Here is an 18,955-nt window from a genome sequence, read left to right as displayed (position 1 = left end):
GCACTAATCTGACAGCTGCTGTACGCCAGCCCGCCTGAGAAGCATCTTTCTTTCCACGCTCTCACTTTATCTCTATATTCAAATTCTCGATTTTTTTCCTACACTCTCAGAAAATAGAGTACAGAAATGTACCTTTAACCCTATCAAGCCTGAACCATGAATTGCCAGAAAATTCAATTTTTTTAAAACTGGAATGATTAGTGAACCTGCTGACAAATAAGAAAAAAATCAATATCAATTTGCATACATGAATTGTAATTTGTATCATATTTGACACATCAGGTCTTTTTGTGCAATTTTTTGCTTTCAGTTTGTTTTCTCGAACTAACAAAAATATATAAAACCTAACATTTTTATCCTATTATCTTAAAACTTTGAATTTCCTTTTAACATTTTCCTCAAACATGCAAAATATTTTTTTCCATAGAACACAACATCATACATCTGCTGATATGAAGTTTTCACGCTGCAATGACTGATCCACCAGTGGAACCTGCATATCATTTTTGATACATCTGGTATTTTTGTGCAATTTGTTGCTCAGTTTTTTTTTAATCTTCAACACAGGTATACATCAGGTTTATCAGGAAAAAAATATCACACTGATGATGCAGAGGTCTCAAAAACTTGTGTATCAAATGCAATACACTTGGCTTTATAGGGTTAAGGGTACAATGGCTTGTCACTGGGGCAGTACCCTCAGAAGGTACTTTTTTGTACCCTTATTTTGAAGTACAAAAATGGACCTTTAAAAAAGGTACAAAATTAGCCTTTATAGGGTACAGTATTGTACCAGTATTTAATTTTATATATTTTTGTGTATCTACATTATACAAAAGACAAATAAGTTTTCACTTTATCAGAATGTTTTTTTTTTAATTTTCACATTTCATTTTCATTTAACTAAACAATGTAAAATTGTTTAAAATTAAAAAAGTATAACTAACCTATTGCTGAAGAAAGACTAAATAATGATTTAAACAATAATTCATATTTAGGCTACTGTCATTTGTAGAGCCTAACACAGATTGTCTATTGTACCCCAGCATGTAAAAGGATGGGTACATATTTGTACCTTTTACCACTTGGGTACCCATATTTACCTTTTTGGCCCTCAAAAACGTACATATAGTTACCTTAAGGTCCAATAATTGGCCCTAGGGGGTACATTAGTGTAGATTGTACCTCGGGGGACAAAAAAGGACTCGTATTGTACCCCTTTTTCTGAGAGTGTACGTTCCTCTGGTTTACCTCCTCTTTCCTTTAGCCCCCTTCTCACAGAGTGTCTCCTCCATGCCTGACAGAGGATCGATATCGTTTCTTCCTCCCTCTGTGGCTCTGGTAACAGCAAATGAATTCAAGGGTAATGCCAGCTGACGAGGGGGCACAATACAAGGGAAAAAAATCCCATTGCTCATTTCTTTTTATCAATAGGCTACGACTTGCAAGTGAGGTTTTAAGTCTGTGTTCCTTCCAAGAAACAAGTCTTCAGGGGAAGCTGAAAGCTCATCGAGTGCCTCTGGGAATAAGAGTCTAGGTTCAGATTACTCAGAACGGTCCGCCAAATAATTTCTGCAAAACGTGACGTCACCGTTCATTCCTACTAGCCTTGCATTACCTCAATCACTGCAGTGACACACACACAGCTCATTAAACTGATTGAAAGGTTAGCTAAGCTAAATGGCTTGAGTGTAGTACCACTGGCTGATCAATTCATTGACTGATTGGTTTTCCAGAGTGCTGCCACTGTTTCCAGTCTGAAAATGCTGATGCAGTCACTTGCACAAGTCAGACCATATTGATTCATCCGTTTTCGCGACTGAAGGAACTCGAATGCATGCCCATTCATACTGTATATCCAAGAAAATCAGTCATGTGTGCGCTGAAGAAAGCAAACATCAATTAATGTGATACAAATATATCATCTCTCCTTCTCTTCCCTCTCTCTCTCTTTGTTCACATTTCAGCCCTCAGCCAATCCAGACTATCCACTGAGGGACTGCTAACAAGATGTTGCCTATTAGATCTTGGGATGGTGGAAGTCTTTAACTATGATGTGTCATCAACACGCCGTCTTTATAGCAGCTCGGCGATTGGAATATTCCCTTCCGCGTCTCCAATAGTCGGCTAATTGAGGACAAGGGACTGATGATTAATTATCCCATCCCTGTGCACTGTTTACCTAGATGATCGCTGCTGATGAGGGGTGATTAAAATTGAACTGCCACTCATATTCAGACTTGGTGTCAAGCATTGTGCAAATGTGGTGGTATCAGCTGTTTTTCTAACGCTCTTTACCCGTGGTCGATGATCGTAAAAACACGGCAGTAATTCAATCACAACAGTAATTTGACTAGGACTGAACAAAGAACTGCCAAGAGCTGAGAGATTATATTGACATGTTTCATTCAGAAAGACATGCTGAAGAATGCTTGAGGTGGGACAAAAATTAGTTAATTCCCTTAAACATTGCAATATATATATATATATATATAGATATAGATATAGATATAGATATAGATATAGATATATAGATATAGATATATCTATATATAGATATTCACTATAATTCAAATTCACTTCCATTTTCACCAGTTTCGAATGTTATCAGACAGAGATTGGATGGGCATTATCAGAGGTTATCAGTCTGTATTAATGGTAGATGGCCTGCTCCACCTGCTAGCAGGTTGAGAAGGTCATTATCAGTCCATTTAATGGCTGCCTGCTTGATTTAATTTAGTTAAAAGGCCGCAGTCTCCAAAACTACTACGCTACAATATTACTATGATCTACACAACACATGTCAATACGACCGCACATTCAATGGGCTAATAACAACCGACTGTCCTACCAGCAGGTGTAGCAGACCCCTAATTGCCCATACCAACTTATTAAACACAGATAACAGCAATTCAAATGTTGATAACGTTTGAACCCAGTTGTATTTTATTGGAGTGTGAAGGTGGATGGAAATTACCGTCTTTAAGGGTTGCTTTTTTTAAGATTTTAAGATTTTTACTTTACTGACAGAGAGAGGGAGAGACAGGGGAAAGAGATCTTGGGCCAGATTCGAACCAGAGTCCACTACGACAAGGACTCCTTACACTAATGACCCGCTGGATTAGTAAACTTTCTGTCAGTGTGGGAGTGACCTCAGGGTCATCTGTGGTTTGATGAATAGTCTGATGTTGGATTTTATACCCATTTCAAATAGTAAAAAAGTCAAGAAAAGTGAAATGTAGCAGCCATTGTTGTTCAAGTTCATGTATAGGAAAAACTGCACAAGCTTGATGAGCAGTGGTGGCTTAATATAGCACCTTTACTTAAAAAAAGTAGTTTTTTTTTCTATTGGTCATAGTCATGTTATTTTCATGCAGTATATGATGCTACTGAAATGAAAGGAAGACTGGCATGATATGTGCATTGTTTTGGAAATATACCTCATAAAGGCTTTGATTTAGCTTTTGCCCACACTAAATATCACAATACATTTTGAATTACCACCCATGTATAATGATAGTACTGAATCATGAGACAACTGAACAGAGAAAGCAAAGGCGGAAGAATGAAAATGAAAAAAGCTAACACACAGCTTTTATAAATAAATCTATTCCCATTTCCTATTTGAAAAACAACACCTATTTGTTAGGCCTAAAGCCTTACATTTCCAAAACATCAACCTTTCTACTGCAACAAAATGACACTTTTTTTTTTTTTAGTATTCATGACATGAAAATAAGCACAACCGTTGTGGTAGGATTCCTCATCTCAACAATTGTTGGTAAAAGGTGCACGCCAATGACACAAATAGGGACTTATTGGATTGTAATTGGCTTTCCATCTTCTCTCCATCTGCAGGCGCTAACATGTTGGCCGACACCACGAGTCTCGAGGAGACTGTGGCCTGGCCCCTGTTTTGGCCATTAGGCATTTGATGAATGTCCCCGGGAACACCACACAGGGAGGGACATGTCGCCCGAGCGGCAGGCGGCCATAATGACTTGCTGCAGATCATATAAACAGATCAGTCATTTGCCAAACCAAACAGTGCCAAACTGTGGGTGACGCAACCCGGAGAGGGGAGAGACAGCCTGTGCTAGCTGCTTGTTCAGTTCACTCGGATGCATTATTTGCACATTAATGCTATGAGTTTTCATTTTTTGTTATTAAAAAAGGCCCTAATAGACACTACGCTGAGTCAGTGTAAAACGACTGCACGGCACTCCCACACACACAGTCATACAAACAGAACAGATGTTTATTGTTATGAGTAATTTATTTTTATTTTATTCAGTTGTACTTAGATGCTCTGGCAATATTCATTTAAAATTCATAGCGATAACACAGAGAATATTGAATTGAGCTGAACTGGAAAGAGAAAGACAACTCTGGCAGCATCGACGGGGACAGCGAGGACAAGACGGAGCGCATTGTCCCCTCTGCTGGATGCACCGCAATTAAATACTGCCCGTGAGAGTCGAAATGCCCCTCAAGCTCCATTTGCCTTGAAATAAGACAGTGTTAATACACACACAGTGGGGGAGGAGATGCACAACAGACAGAAAAACCAGAGGAGGAAGAAAAAGGATGGAGAGGCCGGTTGTTGAGAGAAAGCCAGAGGGACTGTAAAGCACAAGCTTTTTATTTGAATATTATTTGAATATCAAATGATTGCAATTTTCTCTGCCTGTCTCTCCTGCAGGACTTGCGAGTGCTTTTGTGGAAGTCACAGTTACCACAGTGAATTTCAGCTTTGCTTTTCCAGCCCCCCTATGTCCAACCCTCCTGGCTCGCCAATTTTCTTTCTCCCTTCTCGTCCACTTCCTTCGCCTCCTTTCCTCCGTCTTTCCTCTGCAGCTAAGTGTCGTAATTTGTCATTTGTTAACACAGATAGATGAATTTGTTGTCATTAAAATGGTACTAGAGGGCTAGACTGTATTGCTGAATAACCTCTAAATAAGATCCACACAGAATTTGATTCAGCATTATAAATCATAAAAAGTTGTCCTTTTTATTAGGTATAATCACACTTTCATACTTTCATAGGTCTGGCTGTTGTCAATGGTGGAATGTAACTAAGTACATTTACTCAAGTACTGTACTTAAGTACAATTTTGAGGTACTTTACTTGAGTATTTCCATTCATGTTCAATCTTCAGTTGAATTGAATTGAAATTAATTTATGTAACTTTATACTTCCACTCTATTGCATTTTAGAGGTAAATATTTTAGTTTTTTATCCACAACATTTAGCTGCCAGCTAGAATTTACAAAAAAAACATGATCAATTTAAAATGATTGTGCATTTTCATGAATCAAACCACATAATAGTTTATTAAGTAGCCCTACCTTGACCACAATAAAGTTCTGCTTACATAAATGCATCAATAATAATAATAATACAATAGGCGCATTTCCATTAAGGTAAAAAGTGGCCGCTGGGAAAGCTTCAGGCCACGCCCTCTCAAATGACCGCTCACTCAGCGTGTCTCCATTACAAAAAGAGGAAATACGAGGTATACGGAGTACTAGGGTTGTCACGATACTAACATTTTCAACTCAATACCGATACTCGATACCATTTTCGATACCACCAGGATAAAAACAAAGACCCCGAAATTTGCCAGAAATATTTTTATTAACAAGAAAAATGCAACATGTAAAAAATGAACAGAACCACAGGTTAAATATTTATAATAAAAAACAGTTGTGCAAAAAGAAACTGCAACTATGATCACAAGCTTCAGATACTCGATACTTTTGAAAATGAGTATTGTGTCCGGATACAACGTTTTAGTATCGATACTTTTTTGAGTATCGATACTTAAGTAAGGACTCTCAATATTTCTTCTATCACTGGCTGTGATGAAGATTACATTCTTCACTCACACTCACCCTACATGCCTCATGCACATCCATTCCATTTAATTCTAACTTGATTACAATCGCAGACATCCAATTCTCACAGCTAGGCACATTACCAACATGGCGACCTGTTCGTGCTGAATTATGTAGTGTTAAATTACAGACAAACACATCTTACACATGCATTTGTCAGCTGTGCCGTGGGGGTCTTAAATGCTTGGCGAAGTGTATGTGTGTGCACTAAACCCAAACCGCAACAGTGTCTCGACTCTGCACTCGGATATGCTCCCGACCCATCTATGATTTAATCCTCATTATACACACCGACATCCTCCACAGCATCACAGTTTCCAAACCACTGTCTACCAAACCGATTGTAGGCCATTAGAAGTGAACGTATTTCTGCGGCCGCATTGTGCGAGGCGGAAATGTGTCTTAAGCGTATTTTGTGTGATCCGCCGCTAGGTTGGATTGCAAAAAAAAAAAGCTGAAAGCAGCCAATAAATAAATAAATGCAAAAGCAGAGACATGCAAATGCACAGATTCCCTTACAGCAGCAAAGAAGCCTATAAGAGCAGGAAAATGCATCTGAAAGGAACTGTAAGGGAATTAGATGGATGGGCCGGGATATATTATCTCCGAGTGATGTAATGCAGCAGTTGATCAGGAAAAGTGCTGTTTAGCTGATATCTCTGAGTAATGGTAAATCTGCATACATTTTTTTCCCCCCCCGCAATCCTCAGGTGGCCATGCTAAACTATGCTAAACTGACAGAAGGCCGATTGAAATAAATGACTGTGCCCTCGCATTTTCAGCTGCAGCCAGCACCTGTGGGTAACCGCTGGCGTGTGCAGGCATGGATATGTGTGAGTGTGACGGAGGGATCGAGAGGGAGAACGGGAGGCAATTTTAAGATTTGGTGCACACTGATCTGTGCCAACATACCAGCGTGAATTGGCAAAACAGTGATTAAGAAAATATCCTTTACTGTAAATGTTTAGAGTGAAAAATGAACGGTATTCTACTGTATTGATGTCATACAGGGTCATTCATAGCACCAACATTTTTATACTGTATATTCATATTTTTTCTGCACTGGAATTCTATTCTACTCCTTAATACATACTCCTTCTTTAGACACTTTATTGTATTTTATTGTATTTTTATATTTTATTGCTTGAAGTATGCCTAGGTTGTTCTTTTTATTTAATTGTGTTGTCATTGTCTCTGTGTGTAATGCTGCTGCTACACTGTAATTTCCCAGCTTGGGATAAATAAAGTCTATCTATCTATCTATCTATCTATCTATCTATCTATCATACTATCATACTATCTATCATACTATCATACTATCATACTATCATACTGTATATTGTTATACAATCTGGGAGAATAAAAATGTAATGACAGCACTTTAACAGAACACCATTATTTACATGAATTTATTCTTCATTTATTCATGACTGCTCCAAGTTACAAAAACAATCACAATAAAGGATACTATAAGAAAAACAATGGACAAAATAGGTAACGAAAACAATATATAATATAAATATGACTATAAATTTAACAATATAACAATAAAACAAAAAGTGCAAAAGAGTGCAGATGACATGGCATGTAATAATTACAGATATTACATGTTTATAGTTTCTTACTGTATAGTAGAAATCCACTATATTACTAGAAATTTATTTGCAGCATCTTAAGGTATTCTTGTAAATTTACAGTTAGTAAATCACTATCTTTACACTGTCAAAACTTTTCAGTGTGAATTTACAGTAAATTCCTGTAAATAATGGCATTCTCTTAAAGTGCTGTAATAGCATATTTATATATATTTTATATATATAATTATATAATTATTTATATATAATTTGACCCAGGGCATGTTTATTTATCCAAAACTGTTAGAAACTAAAATATCCCAATAAACACTGTTTATATTTCATTACTAACTCCATTACTAACCATTTCAATCAATATTTAGGGCAATGGCGTTCTTTCCCTCTCACAGATCATGGTTCAATAAAGATAATTCAATCATTTTTCATTAAAAAATGCATGCAAAACTTTTTTTATGTACATTGGAAAGACCTACATATAATATACAATGATTTTACATCACATTGATTTTTTATAATTTTATTAAAAAATTAAAAAAAAAAATCTGTTTTTTCTTTTTATGAAAAAATACTTTTTTTTTCTTTTTTTCTTTTTTTTTTTTTATTGGAAATAAGTCAATTTGACCCACAACATAACAGAGAATGAAATTACTGGAATTTACACTGAAAAGTTTTCCAGTGTACTGTAAATATGCTGTAATTCACTGGGGAACAGAAAGGTGTTGTAAATTTACAAAAATACTGTTATATATTGCAAATGCATTTCTAGTAATACACTGTGTTTCTAACATAGAGTAATAAAAATACTGTATTTTGCAGGTGAATGCTGCGAGTTAATGACTGTAACCCTAACCCTTACACTGAAAAGTTTTACAGTGTTGATGTAGCATGCTACTTCACCACAACATGTTTACTTGTTAAACACACAGCTACTCTCTGCAAGCCACTTTTCAGGCCCCGAGAGCTCTGATTGATGGACATGCCCGACAGCAGTTAAACATTCCCAGATTTACACAGAGCCTGGTGATGAAGCAATCATCGCTACAACCAGCACTGAGGTAAATCTAGCAGCAAACACACACAAACGCACACACACACATCCTTGTACTTCTATCTTTGTGAGGTCCCTTATTGGAATAATGAATTCCCTAGCCCCTTATCCAACCTGGTCTCACAGGAATCTGTGAAATAGCCACGGAATCACTCAAATTTCCGTGAAACTGACACGGATTTCGCTACAATGCAAGTTAATGACAGTCATATCCCGTGGCTATTCCAACATACAAAGTGATTATGTACATTCACTGAGTGAATATTTAGAAAATAAAACATACATTTCTCGCTGAAAATGTGATCCATTTTTATGCAGAAACTAAGTCAAAATATTGATTTTTTCACAAAAATTGAGAGAACTGTCCGCCATGTTTTTTGTTCTGACCGCCGGGACCCTGAAAGTCACGTGACTTGGAACAAACCAATAGGAAAATATCCATGGAATAGCCACGGGATATGACTGTCATTAACTTGCATTGTAGCGAAATCTGTGTCAGTTTCACGGGAATTTGAGTGATTCCGTGGCTATTCCACGGATTTTGAGTTAAGCGAATCCGTGGCTATTTCACGGATTCCTGTGAGACCAGGTTCCCCTTATCCTAACCCTTAACCTAACCTTCACCACCATAACTAAATGCCCAACCCTAACCCTAACATAAACCTAATTGCAACCTTAAGCCTAACACAAAGTCTGAACTCTTAAACAAGCCTTTAAAGAAGTGAGGACCGGCCAAAATGTCCTCACTTCACAAAAATGTCCTCACTCTGTTGGTTTAAAACATCATCCGGTCCTCACTATGTAGGAAGTACAAGAACACACACACACCACATGTGGTACAGAGGCAGGACAAGGCAACCAAATCAGAGAGTAAGATACATTTTGATCTGAAAAGCACAAACAGCCGCATTTTCTCCCACACAAATCCACATCTCACGTCTGCTCGTCTTTAACAACTACTTCCACATGCAATTCTTCGTGACCTCCTTTCACAAATAATGAGAAAGCAGTGTTGCGTTGGAACTCAGCATGCCTCCAACATTAGGCCATAAGGCCTAGGCTAATTCAATTATAAAGCCTTCACATACCAATAGGCAGCAGCTCTACACTCTGAGACATCCCTTCCCTGTAAACAAGAAAAGATGATGTTTCCTGCCTGCGGGCTAGGATCCATGAATACTCCCTTCTACTCATACACACACCTTTAGTCACAAACTTTTGAGAACGTCTGCTATCGGACAGACACACACCTGAGTAAGATGACCCTGAGTTCAAAGGAACCAATGAAGCATACATCCAGCGATGATTGACCTTTTAATTTTGCTCCGCTGGGCATGTTTTATGTTCAAGATGTTGCTTGTCCAGTCATGACATCACTGATGACACACCACGGCTGCATGAGCCACTAGGTTTGAGGCACTGAAATGCTCTCAAAGCCCTGCTGCGTCTACAACGGTAACTCCTAATATTGAGAAGTTTAAAGTAACAGTTTTTTAGGCACCTCTTGGCTAAAAGGAAGCTGGTAATTATAACAGCTCGCATGCACATATTATAGAGATAGAAGTGATTCTTTCCAGACACTTTCTCAGGGACGCCAAAAGCATCACATCGAGGCGAAGTGGCCGTGACATAATGCACTTTTTGCAAATTTTCCACAGAGTTTCCACAGCAACCACTTGTCCTGATGATCTGCTGAATGTAAATGTACCATATGATACAAAGCCCCCTTTCAAAATAAGACATCCACCACTCAGAAACACTGACACCTACTCACACAACACATTACAGGTCACTATTGATGTGGTGACTCAGACAAGGGGACAGGAGGTTGCTCTCTTAAACAAACACCTGACACAGCTCCAAATCAATAAAATAAAAAGAACACCCACAAAGGTGATTATGTACAATCACTGAGTGAATATTTAGAAAATAAAACATAAATTTCTCGCTAAAAATTTGATCAAAATCCATTTTTATGCAGAAACTAAGTCAAAATATAGATTTTTTTCACAAAAAATGAGAGAACTGTCCGCCATGTTTTTTGTTCTGACTGCCGAGACCTTGAAAGTCACGTGACTTGGAACAAACCAATAGGAAAAAATATCCATGGAATAGCCACGGGATATGACTGCCATTAACTTGCATTGTAGTGAAATCCGTGTCAGTTTCACAGGAATTTTAGTTATTCCGTGGCTATTCCACGGATTTTGAGTTAAGCGAATCCGTGGCTATTTCACGGATTCCTGTGAGACCAGGTTCCCCTTATCCTAACACTTGTCCAGATAATCTGCTGAATGTAAATGTACCATATGATACAAAGTCCCCTTTCAAAATAAGACATCCACCACTCAGAAACACTGACACCTACTCACACAACACATTACAGGTCACTATTGATGTGGTGACTCAGACAAGGGGACAGGAGGTTGCTCTCTTAAACAAACCACAACAACACCTGACACAGCTCCAAATCAATAAAATAAAAAACACCCACAAAGGTATTTTTAAAAACTCTACAGATATTGGATTTTTGAGACGGCCGCTGATACTGATTTTTATTTATTTATTTATTTTTTAAAACTCTTTATTTATAGATCGTTTTCATTTTTCAGTACAGGAAAGTAAAACAAAAGACAAATACAAAACACTGAACAATTACCCATATTCAAGGTCCGGGGGTGATCAGTAAAATCCAGAAGACAGTAGTATAATACCCAATACACGCATACAGTCTCACTCATTAGCCAAATAGGCTTGCCATTTCTGCCATCATTTTTCCCCTAAATCTTTTTGAAGTCTGACTGAGTAAGTCATTTGCTCTAATACATGTAATTGATTTACAATATTAACGAAGGAATTTATAGTGGGGGCATTTTTCTGGAGCCAACATTTTGTGATGGCCTTTTTACTTGCAGCCAGCAAGACCTTAAGTAGGTGCATATCAGCTTTGCTCAGCCCATCTGGCATATTCCCAAGATAAAGAGTTGTAAATAATACATTCATATTAAAACATAAAACTTTTGAAATCATTTTTGCCACTTCCCTCCAGAAGAACTGAATGGAGGGGCAAGTCCAAAAAACATGAGCATGATCAACAAATACCTCTCCACATTCTCTCCAGCAGGCGATACTGATTTTTGAGGGGGACAATTTATCGATAACCGATATAGCAGCAGATGTAGTCTTTTTTTTTTATACAGCTGGAATGAAAATAAGTCTTCAGCTGCACAATCGACATAAACAAGGTCTATTTGTTCTCTCTGGCTTTCGACAGCAGGGTTCCTTGGTTATCTAATGCACAAACACAGTTAATTTTATGTTTTATTGATTTATTGAGTGTTTATTGATTATGTTTTATCGTTTATCTTAGTTCATATTTATTGCAGTATTTATTATCTAATGCTATATTTATATTTGAACAGCACTTTTGTCAACTGAAGTTGTTTTAAGTGCGCTATAGAAATAAACTTTTTTTCTTCTCACCGAAAGTAGCTCTCTGGGTACATTTGCAACCATAAAAAATAATTAAATCATATTTACCTTTCCTTATACAATTATACAAACAATGTATTACATTGTCAGCCTGTTCTATACATGATAACTGAGAAAACAGTATAAGAATTAATAGGAATAACAGTAAATAGCTAAATTAATAGCATTACTGTTCAATTTTATTAAGTCCCATATAACATATGATACTATATTTTTCTGAATTGATGTTAAATATAAAAAATGTGAGTGAATATTAGGTTTTTCTTTCAGACCATTTGTACCTATGGTGAACAAATTAAATAAAAAGATTTAATAAAACAAAATAAAATATTAAAAATTATAAAAATGTTATAAAAAATGTAAAGAAAATTTTCACATACATTTTTAATAAATATATAACTTCTGCCCAGGCCAGTTTCCTCTAAATAATTATTTTTATTTTTTTCTGTAAATAAATATCAGTCCCACAAAACATCACATCTGAAATATATATTCCACACCCATCCAAAATAATATAACAAAAATGCATTGATAGAAAAAAAAGTGTAATTTTGTTCTTGCTGGGTAGATTCAATGTATCTTTTTAAAATTTGTACTTTATTGTAGAAAACCGACGACAACTAATTTTTGACATTAAACCCAAAAAAGACCCGTTGTGTCTACTGTTTGGACTGGCAGACACACAACTTAAAAGTGCACATTCCAAAAGACTCTTCTCTATTCTCACTTTTTGTGCAAGGAAGAACATATTGCTGAAGTGGATAGACTGTAAACCCCCCACAATAGCTGGATGGCATAAAGTTATTTTTGATATGTTACCCATGGAATACTTAACATATACACTACTGGTCAAAAGTTTTAGAACACACCAACTTTTCCAGAATTGAATTGAAAAGTATGCAGTTTAATGTGTCAGTGTACTCTGAAATGAATGCACATTTGCAACATTTCAAATTCTTTATTGAGCATGATAGTGTTTTGAAAGTAAAAAAAGATTAAAAATCACATTTTATGTTGGACTAAAGGACTAAAAAAAAGACACAAAATGACCAAAAAAAAGACACAAAATGACTTACAAAGACATGAAAAGAATTCAAAAATGGACAAAATAGCCCAAGACTCCATAGAGTTAAGTTGTTAACCCATTTCTTGTTCCCTGAAAAAGACCTACTTGTATAATTCTGAAATGTACATTATTTTTCAGTTTTGGTTAAGCTTACCTTTTTTTATTTACCTCTGGCAGTTCACCACTTACCTTCGTACCCTTTCAAGCTGTTCATTTGACTTGAACTGCTTGAATTTCAATAAAAAACTGGAAAAATTGAGGTGTTCTAAAACTTTTGACCGGTAGTGTAGGTCCAGATGTATGACTGAAGCTTTCTATAGAATCTGGTCCCCATTCCTGACTTATATTGGTACGAGACTAACTGCCATTGTGTTGAAGGGCCTGCTGGACCACAAGTGAGATAATATGATGCTTCTGTGGATACTGTCTCTAGGGGGACTCCCCCCACTTATCTCTATGTATCATATATGATCTATTTTTTTAAAATGTATGTATGATATGGCTTACCCCCTGTGGTTCTTGTTGTTATGGTTGTTGTTTTTGTCTAAGACAGCTCTGTTTGTTTGTTTTTGTGGCTGTCTGTGCTGGTTTGTGTAATGTATATTTGGCTACTCATAATGACATCCTGTATATATGCGAAGGAGCAGAAACTGTACAGCTTTATTTTTTTTAATACATGTCATAACCTTCCATTCATGTTTCTCCAGCCGATTGCTTTATATTTGTATTTATCTTTATTTTATTTTGTTGTTTTTGTTATATGAAAAACTCAATAAAGATATTGAACACAAAATTTGTACTTTATCGGTGATAAAATATTCGTCATAGTAAGTCCAAATCAATTGGTCTAACCCAGCGGTTCCCAAACTTTTTTAGCCGTGCACCCCCTTCTATGTCCCAACCGTGTTGACGCACCCCCACACCTTCAAAAAAAACAAAATGCAATAAGCTTTTTTATAGCCATATTAAAGGCGGCATGTTTAATCATGCTCAAATGAGAACACACATATAAAAAAATAATCACCATCACAACAATGAGCTCTCGCATTTGAATTAACCTAAAAAAAACAGTTTCAAAATAATGCAACAAAGTTATGAACAAGCTTCCACTTTTAAGAGCAAAGAGGATAATGACAGTCTCAGGATCAGAGGCAGAAAGCACATAAGTTGGGGGAATGTTATCATATTTTGAGCTGCGTTGAACAAAAATTGCAGGAAGTTTAAATGACCGTGGAGGTTTCACAACCCCGTCATCATAACACAGGCTGAAAAAATGGAAGAAGATAACTTCTTCTACGCTTCATTTTAAGATGAAGTGCATTTTGAATAGCCTGCATTTATTAATTAATTAATATTACAGTTTTTGATTTTACATTTTACAAAGAAATGTTTATTTAGACTTGTTTATTGTGTGGGGGAAAAAAAATGTAATTGTGTAATTATCAGACCGCCATTACATTTTTCATCTCGCGCACCCCCTAGAGGCAACTCGCGCACCCCCAGGGGTCCACGCACCACACTTTGGGAATCCCTGGTCTAACCTAGTCCAAGGTCCAAAGGTTCTTTTTGGGGACCAGCTTTTGTGCAAAGCAAAGTCAAAAGCCTTTCTTCATATTTTTATTTTATGTGCACATCGATGCTGCCTGGAGACTAAACCTTCTCTGTCTCTACCACTTCAGCAGCTTCCCTTTAGTGCCATTTTCCAATCAAATTATGGTCTTTTCATATTAAAAGAACACGGCTGGACTGAGATAAAATTGGAAGTGGGTGTTCATAGTCAACAAAAAGCTGAGCGGTCGATTTCATTCCCAGTCATAAAACAGTAAGCTGACATGGAGAGAAAACTGTCAATATTCTGTTATATGCATCTGCTGGCAATGCATTGCTATCAGAGATGTTGTCAGAGTCAATCTCGTCAGCTTGATCCCTCGACTTGCATGTTTTTAAGTGCTCCGCTTTAAGAGAAAGAACAGAAAGAGAATGAAAATGGTTGCATGCCTTTTTTTTTTTCTTTTTTTTTTGACTGATCTGAATAGCCAGGGAGAGCCAGCGAGGGAAATGGATCTCTTAGCAATTTCAGGCAAGCAGCCCACAGCTAGCTCTGACATACCCAGTCCTCTGCCCCCCTCCTCTCAGGAGTCAGACGCAGGGAAAAAAGGGCCTGGAGGGTTGTGAAAGCTGTGCTCTCCAGTAAGCAGGAACATGTTTAGCATTTAACACTGCACAGGAGGTAAAGGTCTTGAGATTTAGCTCTTTTCTCTCTGCAATTCTCTCATCTTTCGCGTGAACGTGTTGCCGTTGCATCTCCAGGCTTTATCCCGTGCCCTCTCGCCATCTCGGGACTTATTGTCTTTCCTTGCCTCCTCTCCTCTAATGGGAATGAATGATAGCTGCATTTTCTTCCCACTTCCCACCACTCCCTGCAGCTCGTCAAAGAATAAATAAAAATAATAAATAAATAGCTAAATAAATATGAATAGCACATGTCTAGTGTCAGTCAATGGCTGACCTTTTAAATAAGAATTAAAAAATACAAATAAAAATCTATATTAAAATCAAAAACTCAATCAATTACTGAACATTTCAATAAAGAATAAATTAAAAGAAAGGTATTGTTATTTATTTATGTCCATTGTCAGTCAGTGGCTGTCTCTGTTACCCTAGTCTTCGTGGATGTAGATTTTTATTTTCATTACTTTTCCACAAATACCAATAAAGTCCAAAAAAAACATTTAATTTCTTTAAACTTTTTTGTGCCATTGTGTGTTGAGAAGCCTCGCCATCAACTTACCCTTCTAAAACTCTTTTAAACCCAACTGAAAATTGGATTGGAAAAAAACAGATATGCATATTGCAATAAAGCTCAGTGGAACAACTCTCTGCAATTCTCTCATCTTTCGCGTGAACGTGTTGCCGTTGCATCTCCGGGCTTATCCCATGCCCTCTCGCCATCTCGGGACTTATTGTCTTTCCTTGCCTCCTCTCCTCTAATGGGAATGAATGATAGCTGCATTTTCTTCCCACTTCCCACCACTCCCTGCAGCTCGCCAGCCCCTTTCTCCCTCCACGGATACTTCCCCCTGAGTTCACGGGCCGCCTGTTTGACGCAGCGCAGTCAGCGGAGCATATGAATGAAGGATGGGATGCTTTGGTAGCAGTAGGCCAAGCGAGGAGGCGAGCAGACAGAGCGGAAAGGAAAGCCACATGTGGGATTCATCTGCTACTACCACGGGACTTTCCTCTTCTCTCACCTGTTAAGCTGGAATTTCTGACAGAAAACCAGGCTAAAAATCGAACATGCTCTGTATAACACAGAGATCAGAGCTTTAGTGCTGATTTGAGAAGCAATAAAATGATCCTTCCTCAGGCTAGTTGAGTATCTGAAGATTTGTACAGGTTAAAATTATTATATGATATTACATACAGCCAGAATGTGTAAAAAAAAACATACAGTCCCGGGGGAGGGGGGTAATATTTTGAGAAATAAATTTACAAGATTAAAGTGACAAATCTACGAGAAAAAAATGTGCAGATTTATGAGATTTTTGAGGGGGGTTTTTTTCACTTTTTTCTTGTAAATCTGTGACTTTTTTCGCACAGATTTGCCACTTTAAATCTCTTAGATCTGCAACTTTTTTCTTGTAGATTTGCCACTTTAATCTATTAAATTTGCAACTTTTTTCTCTAAATAAAACAAATCCATGTGGTTCTACAACCTCACAGAGAGACATGAGGACCCCATTGTCATTTTGTTTCTTTTTTTGTCATTTTGTGTCTTTTTTTTGTCATTTTGTGTCTTTTTTTTGTCATTTTGTGTCTTTTTTTAGTCCTTTAGTCCAACATAAAATGTGATTTTGAATCTTTTTTTTTTACTTTCAAAACACTATCATGCTCAATAAAGAATTTTAAATGTTGCAAATGTGCATTAATTTGTCTCCACTGAGACATTAAACTGCATCATTTTCAATTCAATTCTGGAAAAGTTGGTGTGTTCTAAAACTTTTGACCAGTAGTGTATGAAGTTTTCATAATGTGAAGTTTTCATAAAGGTACATATCAGACAGCATATAAACGGATATCGACTTACCAATATCGGCTGATAATATCTGTCAACAGATATATCTGTCGGCTGTAGTACAGAGGTACATGTCCTCAAGTTTTTCTTCTAATTTTAGCTGTGAAAGATAATTAGAGGTGTGAATCAGCAGAGGCACCACGATACGATTTTATACGGTACGATGAATGAAGGATGAGATACTTTTGTAGCAGAAGGCCAAGCGAGGAGGCAGACAGAGCGGAAAGGAAAGCCACATGTGGGATTCATCTGCTACTACCACGGGACTTTCCTCTTCTCTCACCTGTGAAGCTGGGATTTCTGACAGAAAACTGGGCTAAAAATCGAACATGCTCTGTATAACACACTATATGTGCAAAGAGATATGAGCGAGAGCTCCGGGGACACATAGCAAAGGTCATTATTTGGATTCAAACCGACAAAATGTAACCCAATTGCACATTAGTGCCAACCTGAGGGACTATTTAGTTCCCCCCACAGGAAACGACTGCTAGAGGTATTTTTTTTTGCAGCCACCTGTTTTCCTAACTCCATAAACAAGTGCATTAGACATTCCCAAGGCCTCGGTAAATTCATTAAAGCGGCAGGGAGTGGGCCGGGGGGAGACGGATGACCCCGCCTTCCAACTGACTGACAGCCAAGGAGAGCCAATGTCAAACCACAGGTTGCTCTCCGCGCCCTCACCAAAGCTCATTTCCTCTCCGTCTCTGGCTGTCTCTTTCTCTGGTAGAGTCTGACTGTGATAAGTGGAAAGAAGAAAATGTATCTCTCCCCCTCTTCATTCCACTCCAAAATAGCCTCATTCTCTCCTCCTTTCTTCCCGCCGTCATCACTTCTCTTTCCTCTTTACCTAATTTTTCTCGTTCTTGCCCTCTGACTCGACTTACACTGACTGACTGACTGACTGACTGACTGACTGACTGACTGACTGACTGCACTACACAGCAAAATCTGTAGTGTTGTTTTTTCAGCTCTGCCACCTGAGTTAGATTCACTTCAGTTGGAGTTTTTTTTTTCAGATTTTGTGACATGTATGTTAGGCTAAAGACAGAATGCACTTTTAAAGTATCGTAAAACAAAACAATGAATGTTAATTATTACATTAGTGAAATTAAATAACATGATTTTAGGGTTAAAAGTACACTTTAATGTGCCACAGTCACACAGTGAATGTTAAAAATTAACACTCAGTGAAAGGGAATAACAAAATTTCAAGTTAAAAGTGCCCTTATGTGGTGTCATAAAACAACACCAAGGGTTTCAAATATTTAACACTGTTAAAGAGTTAAAATATTAACATTTTTCAAAGTGTTATTTTAACTCAGAATCCGTGAGAACTATATAAACTCAGAAAAAGTGTTAAATGTAACACAAAACACCCCGATTTTGCTGTGTAGAGCCTGATTGATATGGGATTTTTTAGACTTTTACCGTTTTTTCGAGAAGAAAAAGTCACCAATAAAAAATATGGCGGGCGATATAGTACTTATAGTACGATATAAAATAGACTGTGAAAGCATCCTCGGAAGGCTGTTTTTTAAATACATAGCTCTATTGAAAAATATTTAACATCATTGTAAATGATTATACATTATAGGTGCAATGTATTAAATTGTCATTCAATTCCAGAATAATAACCAAGAAAAAAAAAATAATAATAAAAAAAAATAGCTAAATAAATACTAATACCACAGATCCAGTGTCAGTCAGTGGCTGAACATTTAAATAAAGAATAAATAAAAATAGAATAAATAGCAAAATATCAATACTGTACGTTCAGT

General features: G+C 37.1%; 1 protein-coding gene across 1 annotated transcript in view; it reads right to left on the bottom strand.

Annotated features, from left to right (window-relative positions):
• nrxn2b (neurexin 2b) overlaps window positions 1-18,037 on the bottom strand; it is a 948,314-nt gene extending 930,277 nt beyond the window's left edge. Inside the window, exon 1 of the mRNA XM_059355183.1 lies at window positions 17,187-18,037. The gene's annotated coding sequence lies outside the window, so the exon portion shown is untranslated. The remainder of the gene's footprint in view (window positions 1-17,186) is intronic.
• Between the last annotated feature and the right edge of the window lie 918 nt (window positions 18,038-18,955).

The sequence above is a fragment of the Centropristis striata genome, chromosome 17, assembly GCF_030273125.1.
Source record: "Centropristis striata isolate RG_2023a ecotype Rhode Island chromosome 17, C.striata_1.0, whole genome shotgun sequence".
Lineage (NCBI taxonomy): Eukaryota > Metazoa > Chordata > Actinopteri > Perciformes > Serranidae > Centropristis > Centropristis striata.
Note: the sequence above shows the minus strand (reverse complement) of the source record. Positions and strands in the feature narration are given on the sequence as shown.